Below are 18,363 nucleotides of genomic sequence, written 5' to 3' on the forward strand. Positions count from 1 at the left end.
CGTCGGGTCATCGCGCACCGAGATTGACTGTGTTCAACAGAAGAAGCACCTTTGCACAACTGTTATAAAATAATAAATAGTAATAAAAAAAAGCAATAAGAGTCGCTAGATATAATTGCGCAGTGTTAATTATTAAAATTAACTATCTTACATATTATGTTAGAATAGTTTAAACGGCCTGAACGTTTCGGCGTATATTTGGGCCATCTTCAACAGAAATGATGTTAAACTGTATCGTTGTATAATTTTATGTCTGTGACAAGGTGAGAGTCTTCATTAAGAAATTTGTTTATTGCAGTTTATAGGCTGATTGGTAACCGATAGCCTTAATCTCAACCGACGAAACTACGAACATGATATAATTATAAAGAATATTTGATTAATAACTCTCAACTTGAATATAAAAAGAAGCGACGTACATTATACAAAAATCGTTAATATACTCGATATTTATTATTATATTAAATATAAGGAGTCCATTAATTTATTGTTTTTTCTTTATTGTTATAAAATTGTTTAAATGCATAAATCAATTATATTGAGCCTACTCTATAATTGCGTAAGCGTAGTTGTAAGAATGATTGTGGTTGTAAGAATTGATCAATTACGGTCGAATATGAGGAGAATATTCGAGTATGATTGATCAATTCTTACAACTAAATCTTACTACACTCTAAAAAATGTCGGTGTCGATTTAACATCCCTGGTGTGGATTTAACACCATGAGTATGTAGATTTAAAATCCTGAGTTTAGAATTAAAATCATCGTGTTAAATCCACACTATATTGGTGTTAATTTGACACCAACACGGTGAGAATTAGACACCGCATAGTGTTAAGTTCACAGCGCTATTTTTACAGTACGCTTACGCAATTGTAAAATAGGCTTTAAAGGATTTACAATTGTAAACTGTCTTTTCTACTGAATGCAATCATTGTTCTCCGAGGTGTGAAATATTACGTGTTCCTGAGATCGGGTTAGCATTATTTTATCCAACCCAGGGGATTTTTTTTTACCCACTTAAAAAAATTCGAAATTTATGGGTTTTATTGGGATTTTGTATAAGAAAAATAAATTTTTCAATCGGTAACACATCGGTAAAAAGAACGTATTTATAAATATTTAATGAATATAGGTACATTAAACTAACTGGACTGATATAATGTTAACATATTATATCAATTTTAATACATATAGGGTGTACAAAAAGTCTCGGACTCCTTAAATTTAAATATCTCGAGAAGTACACATTTTCAAGAAAAATGTTTTAGACAAAAATTGTAGGGATCTACTAATCACATCCGTCTGACCTTAGCAACGCCACTCAATATCAAACGGATGTGATCATAGATTTTTTAAACCCTACTTTTTATAATATCTGAAACATTTTTCTCAAAAATGCTTATTTTTTAAAATATTTAAGAGATCTGGGACTTTTTATACATCCTGTATATAGCTGTTTTACTTTTTAATAGCATAAAAGAAATTTAGTTTAATGTTAAATTCTTGAAAAATAACTATCTCAAAAAAATTACGATTTTTACGACTTAAAATTTTCGCGACAATAATTTCATGAATTAAAATTATGTCGGGACATAATAGAAATTCATAATTATTATGTCACGACATAATAAAAATTCGGAATTTTTATTATGCCTTGACATAATTTTAATTCATAGAAATATTATTATGTTACGATATAATTTTAATTCATTATTAAAAATCGTAATTTTTTTAAGACAATGTTATCTTTATCATTGATTAGAAGTTTTTTTCATTATTTATAATATTTAAAAAAATTCTGTTTATAAATTTTTTTTAAACGATCTTCAACTGGTAAAATTTTTCAAATTTTTTAAAAAATGTGTAGTCTTATGTTCACAATCTTGACAATCATTTATTTTAAATATTTGCACAATTTTTGTAATATTTTTATTTCCTAGATTAGTATTAAAATGTTGACATTTCTTATTTTCTATTGTTGAGTTTTCATTATATATAGAAGGGTTTTTTTTTGAAAAATTTATCAGTATAATATTTTTACAATTTATTTATAATTAATTTTATTTGAATACGTAATTAAGTAATGATAAATACAACTAAACTAAATATTATATTACATGAAAAAAAATCAAATAATCAATTTTATTTAAAAAAAAATCCAAAAAACCCAAAAAAACTTCAATAAAACCCCCGGTGGGTTGTTTTTTTAAAAAAAGCCCGGGTTTTTTCCAACCCTGGGAAAAACACACAGATTTTTAAATATTTTTACAATTGGATTTAAAAAACAAGATATTAGTTATATATATTTGAGAATATTTAATAAAATATGATTGTATACCATATAAGCGCCATTTGTGAAATTATATTTTTTAGCTCGAGTCTACGGTGCAGGCATCGATCCACGACGGGTGCGTGACCGCACTTCTCGTGACACACGGGCCGAAAAGGCTCTCCTTGCCGCACTCCCCTTCGAAGGCAAAGAGGGTTTTCACCCAAGCGAGTCTCATCGTGTCGCGCGAGAGAAATCGAATGACGAAATGATAGAGGGTGCATGTGGCGTTCGATCATGTAATACGTGCATGTTGTCCCGCTTGTACGTTAAAAGAAAAGACAAGTAGAGAGAGAGAGAGAGAGAAAGAACAAAAAGGAAGAACGACCGGAGATGGCGAGGCACGTGAGAGAGGGTGGAAAAAAAGGGCGCCGCGAAGTCTACAGTGGCAGTGGCGTGAGGCGCCTGGAAGTCCACTCTCGGCAGGAGTGCAGCGACTAACTAGTCCATAACCAGTCCGCACGCTAGTCCATAAGTGATATATTGGCACGTGAGACGAGAAGAAACGACAAAAAGACCAAAGGCGGTTCGATCGGCGCGGCGCGCGGCGATCGAAGGAAGATGGCAATTAACCCTTCATTACGCGCGATGCTCCATTTCGATAATGCGGTCATTACGCGAGGTTGAATCCTTTCCAGACGCACCTCTCGTTTCTCGACAACTCCGATAATTGGCCCTGCCGCGATTTACGGTGGGTTTACAACTCCCTCGTTCCCGAGCATGAATACCTTTTCATATCTTTATGTTCGACACCGGCTGATATATGTAAACAGCGAACAATTTGTTATTTAAATTAAATCATCGTTTCGCGACGCAATACACCGATAAAAAAAAACCCATTAAATTTTAATAAACATTTGTTTGAATATAGTTCTAAATAAATATTTATATTAAATGTAAATATATGTAATAATATAATATTTAATTACGAAAAACATTAATTTAACTATAATTTTCTTATTGAGTAAATATTTATTTATTGCAAATAAATGTTTACCTAGTTTACGTTTCAATTAAATATATTTACTATTCAAAGACACAAGTAAATTTTCTGTACCTTTGATATTCACCGTGGAAACCTTTTTCAAGCACAACGTTAAATGCACAACGTCTGTTAGTCGAGTACTCTCGAAACTTCAATTTCGAGTTACTATCGAATTGACGAAGTCTGGCATGGACACGGCGCTATACTATATGCTCTTCAACTGCGTATCACGAACCATGGTCAATTAAAACAAGTAGATACCATAGTATATAACCCGATTAACCAAAGTACCGTTAAAGTTTCACAACGAAGCATACCGTTTCGGGCGAAATGTAATCAGTTCGACGTTATAACATCGTTCTCATATTTCTACTCGCTATTCGTATATAAATTTGTGCAAAAGCGATTCGTCTTTCCATCAGAAATATCAGAAGATGGAAAAAGGCAAGGAGGGAGGAAAAGAGGATGAAAGTCTGACGGAGCCGAGGAAGTGTATCGACAGCAATATCATCGAGAGTTAAGCGACCAATCGAACTATTTCAATTTTCCCGAAAGTTCGATGAAAGAGGAACGCAAGTAGCAGTCACGATGCCAGTATATCCATAACAGCACTGCTTCTTCGGAGAGCGGATAATGGCGTTCCATACTGTTATATACTGTCCAAGTAATTATTTCGTCGCCGCGCAGACGGCGAATAATTGCGGCAACGACGCGACGCTGGCAATCCCAGCATCGTGGAAATTGCACGACGCGCGGGTCGCCGCCAATCGGATATCGATAGCTTCCTTCATTCAATATTTCAGATATATCGCGCCGCGGATGGATCTCTATCCATCTTCGAAAATCGTGATAAAAGATTTGACGCTTGAAACGCTTTTTGAAAAATATATACATATATATATCCGCTTATACAAGGTGCGTCCCAAAATTTTCCAAACTTTTTCAATAGGGATAGGTCGGGTGGCGCCATCCGTGTGTTCGATTGCGCGTTTGAAAGGTACATCCCTAGCTGACTTCCAGTAAAAATTTCATGACATTTGGTTCAGTGGAAACGAAGTTATGGCGTCTCAAGTGTCAGTATGTTGTATACATCGGTACGAGAATGAACTTCGAACAAAGAGCCAATATTAAGTTTTGTTTTAAACTTGGTAAAACATTTACCGAAACCCATAATTTGATGAAACAAGTTTATGGTGATAATTGTGTAGCCCGTGCCAGTGTTTATGAGTGGTATACGCGATTCAAGAACGGTCGTGAGGACATAAATGACGACGCACATACAGGTCGCCCAAAATCGACAATTAACGAAAATTCCATCGAAGTTTTTATGATTCCAAGGGTATTGTGCACAAAGAATTCGTTCCAGCAGGCCAAACAGTTAATGCTGTATTCTATGTAAGCGTTTTGAAGCGTTTGGTGCACCGCATTCGTCGTATTCGGCCAGAATATCGCGAAGGAGGAAGTTGGCGCTTGTTACACGATAATGCGCCATCTCACCGTTCGACACTTGTCACTGATTTTTTGACTAAAAATCACATTTTAACAATCAACCATTCCCCGTATTCGCCTGATATGGCACCTTGTGACTTCTACCTATTCGGCAAAATGCATTTGTCCATGAAAGGAAAGCGGTATGTGGACGTAGAAGACATCCAAAGGGCTTGTACCACTATTCTGAAGGACGTGCCTTTGAACGACATAAAACACTCATTTGAAATGCTTTTAGATCGTGCCAAACGTTGTATTGAGTCCGACGGGGACTACTTTGAATAAACAATTTGAATTTGAAAAAAAAAGTAAACCGTTGTTGTTTTATTTCAAAAGTTGGGAAAATTTTGGGACGCACCTTGTAAGAAAAAAAATTAAGCATTTGCGCACGTTTCTTGTCCAACCGAGGATACGAAGGACCGAGATACGACAAAGCGCACAGAGGATTGAAGAAAGTACACGGCGGTTTACAAACGACGGATCGTCGACTACCCGTGGACGAGGAAAAGTGCCGTAAAAGAGAAAAAGGGACGACGGGGATATCTTGCGGAAAGGAACCTCGATGCCTTGGTGCTCGCTCGTCGTCGTACAAAGCTAAGAAGAAAGAAGGGGGTCCATAGACCGGACAGCGGAGCCCCATAAATCCAAGTCGCCGTTGCAACGAAAGAAGCTTGTTTACCGTTTTTGCTTCGGACCTCTCATCTGGCTTCTCCTTTCATTCCGCGCGCGCGAGCGAGAGTTTCCCGCCATCACGGCCCTCTTCCTGTTTCCTATCTCGGCCCCCAACGTTGATTCCCACTGGGATATCTCGTAATTTCATAAACTGCCCCGGTCGCGTGCATTTTATACCTGCACGATCGATTTACCCCTGATTTACAAGTCAAGGATCGATAATGTTCCGAATGCGATACATTCTCTCATGACGAAGATGTCCGATAGAATGTTTGTCGTTGGCGAACGTTTGGAGCATCTCCAACTTTCTATTCACAGTTGCCATCTCTTCGGACTAGTATTCCGTCAGAGGATGATTTTCAAAAGGAAAAATAGTGGATTTATGGCACAACAATTTGTACTTTTGCTAAAAAAAAAACAGTCATCTAGATTAGCCTGTTGGCGGATATCCATTTTTTAAATTGGAGGAAAGTCCAGTTTATTGCTGTTCTCTCATGTCATTTGATTGTGCCAATAAAATCCTTACGCTAAAAAAAAATACTAAATTTTAATAAATATTTGTTTGAATAGTTCTGAATTAATATTTACTAAATGTAAACATATATTTATTTGATACAAAATCCATTAATTCGATTTAACTATCATATTTCATTGAGTAATTATTTATTTACTGTAAATAAATGTTTATTTAGTTATACTATTCAAAGAAATATGTATTAGGTTTTAGTCAATTTTTTTCAGTGTGTGTGTGTGTGAGAGAGAGAGAGAGAGATATCAAAAGATTTTTACCAAAAAACCCACAAAATTTTTATCATCTAGTCACCTCAATGCTACTGTTTCTTCAAAGAAAAAGTCATCAAAATTCAAAGTAATCGGAGATTTTTTTCTGCTTGACTCGAAAATTCATCCAAAAAGCCTCTGACTAAAAACTGAAAGTGGCACTATGATTCTACCCCATTTAAAGTGGATATAAAGAGAGTGACGCCAATTAGCCGGAAGTCGTCATTTTGTGTTCTATATCTGTATGACGCAATTCCTCATCTTAACTTCTTCTTTCTTTAACGTTGTCTTCCTTCTAACTAACAGTAAAGACACTTAATGGCGAAGCCAAGCATTGCCGTCACTCTCTTTACACCCATTCTAATCCCATTCCTGCACACAATGTCAGTATATGATTTCGATAGGCTAACGCAACTAAAAACTTGCTGCAGCCAATTAAAAATGCTATGTCATTTTCCTAATTGTTACAGCAATCAATCTTTTCTTTCAGTGTAAAAAATGTATTTTGAGGCAACAATGTTCTTGTTGCTTTTGTTCGACGCAATGATTATAAAGAAATCATTTTATATCAATTAAGAGAAAGAAATCTAATTTCAATTAAATATTTCAGAGTGAATTAACACACAACATATCCAATTCTGCAAATTGCATGCCAAAATCATTTTTGGTCTTGAAAATCGTGAACAGAATTAGAGTAATAATATAACAAATTAAATTAACAAGCAATTTAATAATTTTTTACGCTAATAATTATCTTACAATTAGAAGGTTATTAATAATTTGATAAAGCATTTTAATTAATAATTTAGTACAGATAGTTTCTCTCATTTTAATTAATAATTTGATAAATCATTTTATAATTCTCGTTTTCTCCTCTTTAAACGATCGCTACTTCCTTGAGATCAGCGAGGAATGTTAGAGATATGCGCAAAAACCTCCTCGCGATCTACTTACAAAGGCATCTGTGTTTCAATAAATTGCGAGTACGGATGAGCCAAGACGGAAGTTGCGAAGTACAGAAATTACCAGGTGGAGATGAAAAAAGAAACAGGGAATTGGCTAGTACCATAAAACGCAATGAACGTATCGGCACTGGTAAGCAGGCGATGCACATAAAAAGCGATATACCGGAGCGCGCTATTCGCGGTTCGAAGTACCGTAAACTTCGGTCAGAATGAGAGGCACGTTTCCTGTTTTTCCTACTGTGTTCTTGCGGCTTTCGCTTCACGCGATGACTCCTTGTAACGATATGATACTCCCGGACTTTTCGCGCTGTCTCGTTTTCTCATCGCGGGCCAAAATATCATCTCTCGACTATATATTTTAATTCGCGCCAGCGCCGTGAATTAATAATTTTTTTAAAGTCTTCAATAAAAAAAATCGTGCTACCTGCGTATAAATAACGTGCCAAAAACCACTCTCTCATTGCTTTTTTTTTTTTTAAATATAACTTTAATGCACGGCAAAAAAACATAACAGTGGCAAAACTCTGGGAGAGCGAGAAACGTTAAATGAATCGCGTACGTTTCATCGATTAAAGCTCGTGGTTTTAACGTAAAAGGAGTTTGTTTAACATCGTTCCATCAAGCGTTATCCATTTCTCTCTGGGGGGATATCTCGATATCTTCTTTTCACAATTATATCTGTTTCGTCAATTTTTTGGTACATATTATGTATATCGTATCGATTTCCTCGTTTCGATTAATCACAGCACATTATACACTTTCTAAATAAACTTTGATTAAATAAAAGTGTCAAGTTCTACAGGGTGTTCTTCGTAAATCGCCGCAAGATACAAAAAGTCGCTTAATGGACGAATCAGGCATATGATTGGCATGCGTCGGATGAACGACATTATTAAGCAGAAAATAAAATCGGCCGTTCATGCGTGACGAGTACAACCGCATGGAAATTGGTATGAATATGGATGAGAACGTTGCATATAAGTATGTGCACATACTTCATTCGCGATCACGACCGAGCATAATGTTCGACTTGGACGAGCAAAAAGGACGTCCTAGGGGAGAAGGACGGAGGAAGGAAGGGAGGTCCATCGGCGGGACTGGCAGGTGAATCGCGAGATTATTGGCCGAGACTAAGCTGAGTTGGCTTAGAAATTCGACGTTTGACGTCAGTATATATGAGAGACGCGTCTGCTAATGCGTCGCGCACCATTCGCTCTTCGGGGACCTCGAAATAGAATGATTAACGCCACCGAACACGCCTGTAAAATTCGATACCCGGTATGCGAGACGTCCCCGTTTTGCTTAGGGAATGTTACACGGAGTTGGCTGAGACGCACTCTCTAACTAAATCTGAATCAGTGAGTAATTACTGATATGAATCTCAAGTATGCCGCTGGGAATCGGTAAATTCACGTTGAAACTGAAAAAAATCAATAAACGTGGAATCCCTAACCTAGTCGACCTTCATTCGCCATACAAATTCAATCTATATGGTACGGAAAATGCAATTATCGGTATTTTAATTACATAATGCTGAAAAACTTCCTTTCTTTTTCAGTTGAATTTCACTGATTAGCTCAGTGCCAAGAGTTATGCCACTGAGTGATTACCCACTAATTCGGTTTTATACTCGTTTCTACCAATGTAGATTAACTGTAATCACGGTGCTTCTTGCTCTTAATCTTTTTCTAATTCTTAGAATTAGAAAAAGGATTAGTTGAACCAAGATTAAGATTAAACTACATTGGTAGAAGCGGACATTAGAGCTAAAAAGATGAGGAGTTAGCTGAACCAAGATTAAACTTATACATCGGTTGAAATGAACATTTAGAGAGCCTACGAAATACTCCGTTCCTACTGAAGAGAAATATGCTTGCAGAAATATGTAAAATACGGATACGCAAGAAGATTGGAAAGCCGGAAGTCTGGACGGATGTAGTTGCATGGTAACAACGTAGCCAAATAGAGATTTCTCCATGTAGCCTTAGCAAGAGAGCAGCAGTGTTTAACATGTCAAATGTGATGGTAAAGATATGCGATTTATTCGTGCTCGGCTTCAAAATTCTCCGTACAAAATACATCTAAACGGTACAAAGTTGCGAAGTACTCGAAACTACAGAATCTATATAATTTACACACCGCATAGACGAAACTCTAGCATCGTTTGGACATCAAATGATTAAATGGTGACTCATGTTGCCAACATGAATATTATTCGCACACGTAGATATATGCTCTGTTCAAAATTCCGTGCAATGTACACGGTTGTGCAAAGACGTTTCACTGATGACGATGACCTCCTATTTGCAGCATTTAGGTATAATCACTGCAATAGGATTGTCCCTTTTGTACTTGATATAAATCGAGTTAAGCTTTGTGCCGGTTAATACTGCTAAGGCGACTCAAATTGATCGTGTAATATCATCGCACCTTAAAGATGAAATAATTTAAAAAGAATGATGAAATATTCATTTAATATATAACAATGTATTATTCAATTGTTATGTATCAGTATACGTTATTTTATTAATTATACATTATTTCATAATTCGTATTTTAATTAAATGTTAATATTACATTAAATTAAATATTGCGTATATTCGATGGATGATCGTAGTTCGCTTTAACGAAATAAAATATTAAAAATCGACAATATTGCTGAAAGCTCTTGTAACGAGAAGATATTGTTTTTGCGATACATGCGCAATTAAAAAATCATTTTTCCAATGCAAATATAATCATCCTGAATAATATTAAACAATATTCGTTAGAGAATAGATTAAATTGATATTTTACTTCTTTATTAAAATAATTAACGAAATTTCCTTTAGCAACGTGATTCAATTCTCGTTGAGATCGTATCTATCTTTGGGAAGACGTAACAGGAATCGATCATCGCGCATGCGTTTCTGCGGCTGACGATCCAATTATTTCCATAAGGCGAACATCTAACGAGCTTTCACGTTCCACGTGCACTCCCACCCGTTCATCCATCTACCAATCCATCCATCCATCCATCCATCCATCCACCCATCCATTCGCCGCCCATCTATCTATCCATCCGCCCAACCATCCGTCCATCCGTCGTCCGACCGTTCGTTCGTCCAGTCGGCCAAGCTTAAAATTAGACTCTATGAAATGAACAATCCGGAAATGAATAAGACTCAACGAGTTGGTACCAAATTTATTTAGCGCGAATGTGAATTCCTGTGTCCGCAAATTCATTCATTTATTCATTCATTCATCATTCATTCAACCGGCGCAAATCGGCCTAGATCCCCCCCCCCTCTCTCTCTCTCTCTCTCTCTCTCTCTTCTATAGCGGCTATTTGAACAATTGCCGCCATAGCTTCATTGAAACGTAGCGGAACGCGCGATTATAAGATTATTCGAACTGTAATGTAAAACGAAAAGTATAACATTGCACAGTGATAGCAATCAAACCGGAAACAATCACTCAAATTTGATTAGAGATTTCTGCGTATAATAGCTCTAATGTACTGGAACAGCTAATCAAGTTCGACCAAAAATTCACTCTCCCATTGCGCATTCACGGGAATGGTACACCTTTCTTTTTACATCATGATTTGGACAAACGTTGCTCTAAATTCTCGTCTCGATGACAATCCTCGTGGACATGAGGCACAGCAAACTTTCTTGGAATCGACGAAAAGGTCCGGGCGCTTATTTTGACAAGCCAAAGTTGCGTGTGTTGACTAGAAAGTAATTATTTGTCCGCACAATATTATTCAACGTTACAGAGAGAGAGAGAGAGAGAGAGAGAGAGAGAGAGAGAGAGAGAGAGAGAGAAAGAGAATTGCACGTGTGCATTCTCTTTTTCTCTCTCTCTCTCTTTCTCTCTGTCTGTAACGCTACTCGTTAAGGAGCATTTTGTTAGACTGTCCTTGATTAATATTATGTAATATTATGCTACATTTTGGGACGAATTTTACGATGGGCGTTAATTACGCCGGAGGCGTTGTTTGCAGGAATTCCCGCGTAACGGTCGTAAATTTGTAAACGTAAGTAGCGAATTTACCGTACGGAATGTTTCGCAAGTTGTGCGCGTAACTGTCATGTCTCCATGATTTATCAATCTTTAATTCTTGCTGGTAGCAATTATTTCAACGCGACGCAATTTAGCTGTGCAAGAGCTATCTGTTCAAAACTGTTATATGTTCTGAGAATGTCAACAATTTGGCGCGAATGCATTTTCGAGAAGCGTCACGTAATATGGCAATAAAATTTGCTAGCCACTAGAGAAGTGAGGTGGTTTACCAGTCGACCTCTAAATCCATTCCTTGCTACGATATCGTAAAAGAGGAGTATCATAAAAGAAAATTGTTAGCTCCTGGCTGAAACGTGACAAAGCTGATATCGACCTAGTTGCAATAAGAGCAATAATTAGTCGAGAAACGCAATCCTTAAAGCTATTTATGCTATAGTCGTCGACGTAGCAATAAGGAAAGAGAGCAGAAAACTCATAAAATTATCAACCGTGAATGCGAAACGAAATACGTCACGTTTCACTGATCTCAATGTTCTATCGAAGACGATTGACAATTAAGATGATGTATTGATTTACATATCATTTTTAAAAAAGTACATCACGGGTCCAGTGAACATTTTCTTCAATCATATAACAAATTGTTTATAATAAATGTTTTTGGTGTATAATTTTCAGTTACAACATTTTTTTCTTTGGATTTTGATCTTCAAAATAAAAAAAAATCGTTTAATCACAAACTATTTTAAATCAAGATTTAAAATGACATTGATTTAAAATGATGAATGCAAAAAATTTTGACATTCTATGTAATCAGTTTGAGCATAATTCATGATGTTCAGCAAAATCTGGCCAGTCAATTCAAGGATAATTCCAGGACATTTCAGATAAAAATACTAGTTTTTCCAGGATTTATTCATCGTTTAATTTTCATTATTTAATTAATTTTTATCGACTCATACAATATTGTATGCTTTGTACTCAAGTTAGTTACAATTCTGTACGAATAATGAATTAAAAACTAACAAATGGGAACAATATTATTTATTGCTTTATAAATAATATCAAACGAATATTCCGTCAACATAAATGATTTTTCTATTATGTTCTATTTTAAACATTAAATTCAAGTTTATTAGTAACTTATTGCATTTTTAAGGGAAGATTTATCTTTTTATTTTTTCTTTCTCTTTTTCACGCTGACTTTTTTTAGAACGATAAATTCTAGGCCAGCCCTGAAATTTTGAGTTTTTCATAAATTTTCCAAAATACATTTCATTAAAATTCCAGTATAATTCCAGGATATTCAAGGGTCGCTAGACACCATAAATTAATTATTTTGATATATACATTCCAACAAAATTTATTTCGAATTCTGTATCTAACTAACATTTTTTTGATACTTTAGCAAAACCATTTTTTCCGTGCGAATAAAGAAGTTAAAGAATTTTCGAAGCAAATATCGAATTAAAGGTACCTTATAATCTTCGATACGATTTTACGATATTCATGTATCGTATTAACGCATTTGAGATTCCAAAATAGCCATCGAGATGCGGAAATACCGTGAAACCACTGAGTGCTATTGTTCGCGTTTACTGATACAGCATAAGGACTGATTCATTCAACGCCGCAACGCGTCAACTATCCCATTTCGTAGCATTAGGTTAACCCTTTGCGGTCTACCTGACTCGATGCAGTGGTTTATGAACGCGTACACAACACCTAAAAAGGATTGTATTGCGAACTGGTGATTCGAGATAGTTTCACGTGTTGCGATCACGAGTGAACGCGAAATAACATTGCCGCGAGACAAAATGTACGACGATGCGTGATTTTTAATCTCCGGAGGGCCATTTGTTTTCGCTACTTTGCGTTCCAGCGGATCGGGACATCGCGGCGGAATGTAATGGAAATGCGATGGGAGATGAAAAGCGAGATGCGCGAGCCGAGTAACAATATTACTGCAGATGGGATGCGGCGGATTGAAGGTAAAAAGCGCGATCGGCAGGATTTCAACTTCGTCTGACCTTTGTTACTCGCATTCGAGGAAAATGGGAGGCAGAAAACAAGAACGAATGTACAAGTAAATCCGTGAATAGATACTAACGACCAAAAGCTATTTTAATAATCTTATTAAAAATTATTTTTAAATAATAAAGCTACATGTACCTTTCTTCAAACAAAGTTGTAAATGTACACACGACTTAATTTAATTGCCAAGAATCGTGATGTAAATAAATAGTAAATAAATACGTGACAACAAATTTTGTTGTGATTGCTGCTAGTCTGCTATATCAATCAATTATTAGTAACAGAAGCAAACTATATAGAATCTAACCCATCTTTTGAATAGACTTTAGATTCTTTTACATAGAATTCGTAGATGATCGTGGAATCTTAAGTCGTAGAAAACCGACCAAGCACAATCTAATACAGGCAAAAAACTTGACTAATAGAATTGGTCAATTTCTTACAATTTCAGACCTTGCAACCGTCTACGACTTATATACGAGCCTCTTATTTGCGATACTATTGATTATTTGTTACAGTGACGAATCGTAATTTGCAATCGTAACAAATAGATCGTTTTTTTAACAAATATCACATTTGCTTTCCCTCGATTTGTTCCTGTAACGAAAAATTCATTTCTCTCAGTGAAGGAAAACAATCTTCAACGAATTTCCAAAAGCTAGAAAGGTTTGAGAACCACTGGCTGCAGCAGACCCGAGAGAACCGTGCGCGAAGGATGAAGGAAGGCGCAATAACAATATCGCATCCTGCCCTTGCTGTATGCAACCAGGGGGTAACGTCCTGTTACACCAGTCTGACCACTTTGCCTCGTCCTTCGTCCCTCTTCCCTCTTCCCTAACCCTTCTCCGTGCGCACGGACCGTTTTGCTTTGCACCGGCTTTGCTTTCGCCTTCGCCTTTCGCGGCCAGCAGGCGAAAACGTCGCGACCCGCTTTTCGCTAATCGCAATCCCATTCAGAGCGCGACTCGTTTCCACCGCACGTAGCAACGTAATAAGGGCGTTTCCTGAGAATCTCTTTTGCTCGAGTCATCCACGTCGCAAGGAAATGCCGTGTACCAAACAGCGATTCATAAAACGCAAGTTTGACCACAAAAACAATTCTACGTTAACATGAGTAATCGTTACTCACCAATAATGATGTCCGCCTTTGCAGTCTCCGCGGTGAATCAGCACTAAGACCTGCACAACCAAGACAGTGGTGGTTTTAGTTTTCGCTTATATGCGTACGCATGTGCGTATTATTATATTATAATTAACATCGCGCGAGCTAACGTCACGTATCTCTTAAACTTATCTTAATGCTATTGTACGTGAAGGAACGCGGTAATTAGGACACCAGCGTCGCCGTGCACTTCTCGAGTTTCAGGTAGCTTCTTCAGAATTTCTTGTATTTCATGTATTGTTAATTTTTAATAATACGACGTCTCTTCGATATGACATAAGCAGACTTTTTTTTTCTAATACTTTTTTAATGCTTTTGCCTTTGTCCTTTTTATTAATAAAAATATATATGTTTGCTCAGTATTGTTATTCACAATTGAAACAATTAAAAATCAAATATGGACTCTTCGAAATTTAAAAAATGTTAATTAAAAACTGCTTTTTACGTTCACTCTCAAAGCCATTTTATTGTAATTAATATAATACTGTAATCAATATTGTTATTATTATATTTCAGTTTTCCATTTTCTGGTTAACTTTTAGTCAGATTTAATTTGATAATAATGTAAAAATTGAACTGCAATGATAGTTCTGCAGTAACTTTTAAAGTCAATTTTAGTGATTAATCATAGGTGAAAAAATAATTTTTATACACAAACACCAAACAAAATTAAATGAAGTTAATTTAAAATCGCAAGTTGACTAGAAAATAAAAAAACTAGGCCTTCTGTCTGACAATTTAATTAAAAGAAATTATTTACACAAGTGTTGTTCCTGTAGTGGCATTTAAGGATTGATATACGTTTGATTGATATACGTTTATTTGATACAATAAAAGATAAATATTTGAAATAATGAGTATTTAGAGACGCAACTTATCCAAGATATTAATTTTTTTACGCCTGCGTCATTAGAAGTGTACGTATAGATACGCTCCTGTAATAAACAGGCCGATGCAAATTTAAAGTTACGAGTCTATTACGTTAGCATTAATTAATAACAAAACATTCGCTTTAGTATGAAAATTTATATTTCGAGTCGCAACCGGTTCGCGTATTCTTATACAGCCGGCACGGAAAAACGCACTTATGCGTCCCACGTCCGAGCGCATCGCACGATCATAAAACTGCACCGAGACTACGACCGAGTATCGCTATCACGTGCGCGGAATTAATTACAACTACTCGTCCAACTATTTATCGTCGTCCGGAGACGGAGCCCGACTCTCGAAATGGACCATAAACGTGACGCTTCTAAAAGAAATTGCGAAATCGCTTGGGACATAAATCGTCTCGATTAACCAACGCGCATCTGTCTGGAATCTCCGCGAGGTCACCCACGAGCTGACTCCCATACCACTATCGGTGGAAGGTATCCTTTCTTATTAAATCCTCAGTTGCTCAAACCTCTATGAATATCTATAAGCAGCAGATAAAAATAATGACAGAAACAAATGAGTCTACTCGTATCAGACGAATGTCGCGACAAATGTCAGGTGGCGAGAGTGAAGTAACGTAGTCCGTAGATCAAAGTCCACAGATTGATAGCCATTTAAATGAATCCACTTGAATGAAACAAAACGAAGGAACGACAGTTCGAACTGCGACGTTAAAACAATCAGCTGCGCCGCCCCGAGCATCGAGATCGGTCTCAAGAACTGACCCGGCGTGAAACCTTGAGCACTTTACTAGATCACTGTCACCAGGAGAACTGGCCGGAGAACAAACTTCACTCGCCGGCTACACGGGCTGCACGCTCGCGAATCACGATCGGGCACTCAAGGTTGAAAATTCCAGACGCCCCCCCCCTCGGGATAGGTCAGGGACAATGAACGTGCCAAACGCAGAGAGCAACGGCAGCAGCTGCACCCAAAGTTCATTCAACTTTCCCACGCGAGAGCGTTCTTTTACACCAATAAGCGGCTGCGTGTCGCCATTGAAAACACGATTCACGACGTCCTTTCGCTTCCGGATCTCATTTTCGGACCTTCAACGCTCGGCCGGAAAAGTCGATCGACGCGAACGAACCTGGTAAGAGCGGCTGGAGCATCAACGCCTGAGATTCTGAAAAACTTTCTCCCCTCCCGATTTTCGCTGAAGAAATTCGCCGCGAGGAAGAAGCTTCGCGCGAGCGTGAATCTCGCGTGCGGACACGATTGCGGCAGAACTAGTACTAGGCCGAGAACACGAGTAAACTTCACCAAGTGGCCGAGACTCGTCCACCTCTTCCTCGTCGCGAGGAGCCGCGAGTACTGGTGGGGCGAATCGCTCGCGGAGGGAGATCGTAGTGGCGAAGAGAAAAAAGGAGAGGAGAGGAGAGGAGAGGAGCGTGTGCTACGCGCGAGCAATGTATGCGTGACGCGGTGCAGCAATGTGCGCGCGAGTAATGCGGATGCATCGTGATGCGGCAAGAGAGATGGAGGAAGATGCAGACAGCACGAGAGAGAGAGAGAGAGATATATATATACAGGGTGGGCCATATTCGACGGAAAGATGTTTTTTTTTTCAATCATGGGAAAGAGATGTTAGATCGAGTAACGACGTTTCCCATGATTGAAAAAAAAAACATCTTTCCGTCGAATATGGCCAACCCTGTATATTGGGTCATTTAAAAAGTATCCGCGGTTTTTTCATTCAAAAATTGAACAAAAAACCGCGGATACTTTTTTAAATGACCTAATATACATATAAAGGCGTTTATTGTTGTTCTAGAGCAAGCCTTCCAGAAACATGGAAAAGAAAAAATTGTTTTTGAGAACAGAATTTGCAATTTCGCGAGTCGATTTCAACCCTACATTGAATCTTTTTCAATCTCAAAAACATTAAATCTTATAAACCTGTTTTGATACTTGAACAATCAAATATGACCTCTTTTAATTATTACTTTCCACAGCTTCTATCTTAGAAAATTTCTTTTGTAAAACCTAAAAGTAGGAAATTTTCCGATAACTGCCTATTTGTTAGATTAGAATCTATTGTAAATCTTTAGAAATACGAAAATAATACAACAATAAATTAAACTGACACAAATAAAATATGAAGATAAACTGTATAAAGAGACAGAAAGATGACATATGAAGAATGAACAGATACGAAGATAATGAAGAAAAAAAAACAACTCCATATATCAATAATAATTAACGAGGCAGAGAGAAAGAGAAAGTCAATGAACGATTCTCTGAGATCGCCGCGCGAAGAATTTCGTGGTTACGAAGAAGATTCTCTCTGCTTCGCGACCTCGGAGGTTATCACGCGTGATAAAACTCAAAGTTTTTAGGCCAGATTTCTCGATAAGAGAACATACATGTATCGTATTCCCAGAAGACGTGCGTCCACAAACAGAAACCAGTTGTTTATACCGAACGCGCGATTACGTCGCTTACGTGAGCGGCAAACGCTGACTGGCTAACCGCGTCACTCAACACCGACAGACAAGATTATACACTTCGACGAATTCATCGACAGAGAATGTGCCAGGGATATGCAAAGACAGGGATATGCAATGAGGATGCCGATTATTGAGTAATAAAGACGTTTTTGGATGAAATTAGAAAACCGATGATCAATCGATAAAACGATTTCGAATTTCCTTCGTTAGTTTTCCTTTCGTTTATTTGTTTAATAGGAAATTTGGAATCCTATCTATATTATTAAGTAACAATAAAAAGAATTATTATTTTTCAACAAAAAATGACAAATTGTGATAATAAAATGAAAATGCTTTGTCTATACATTTTTATAGAAGATCCACGTAAGTGCGATTGAACTTCTCAATCACTTTAATCAGCTTAAAATTATGCGCACAAAATCTTGGTGCTTGTATAAGGACTGATTCTGATTCCTTTCTAGATTAATTAGAGACGTTTCCAAAATTTGAAACCAAATATATAAAATTGTATTATTTTTTTAACAAAAGGATTAAAATTGACGAATGCACACAA

At 37.0% G+C, this 18,363-nt stretch overlaps 1 protein-coding gene across 6 annotated transcripts in view; it reads right to left on the reverse strand.

Annotated features, from left to right (window-relative positions):
* Positions 1–18,363, reverse strand: part of HnRNP-K (Heterogeneous nuclear ribonucleoprotein K) — a 122,129-nt gene that overhangs the window by 62,045 nt on the left and 41,721 nt on the right. For 4 of the 6 annotated variants that reach the window (XM_087411895.1, XM_087411898.1, XM_087411893.1 and 1 more), the window contains one exon: positions 14,392–14,441. The exons of the other annotated variants lie outside the window; for them this stretch is intronic. The gene's annotated coding sequence lies outside the window, so the exon portion shown is untranslated. The remainder of the gene's footprint in view (positions 1–14,391; positions 14,442–18,363) is intronic. 6 annotated transcript variants of the gene reach the window in all.

This window comes from Acromyrmex echinatior, chromosome 12, assembly GCF_024713525.1.
Source record: "Acromyrmex echinatior isolate Ae372 chromosome 12, ASM2471352v2, whole genome shotgun sequence".
NCBI classification, from domain to species: Eukaryota; Metazoa; Arthropoda; class Insecta; order Hymenoptera; family Formicidae; genus Acromyrmex; species Acromyrmex echinatior.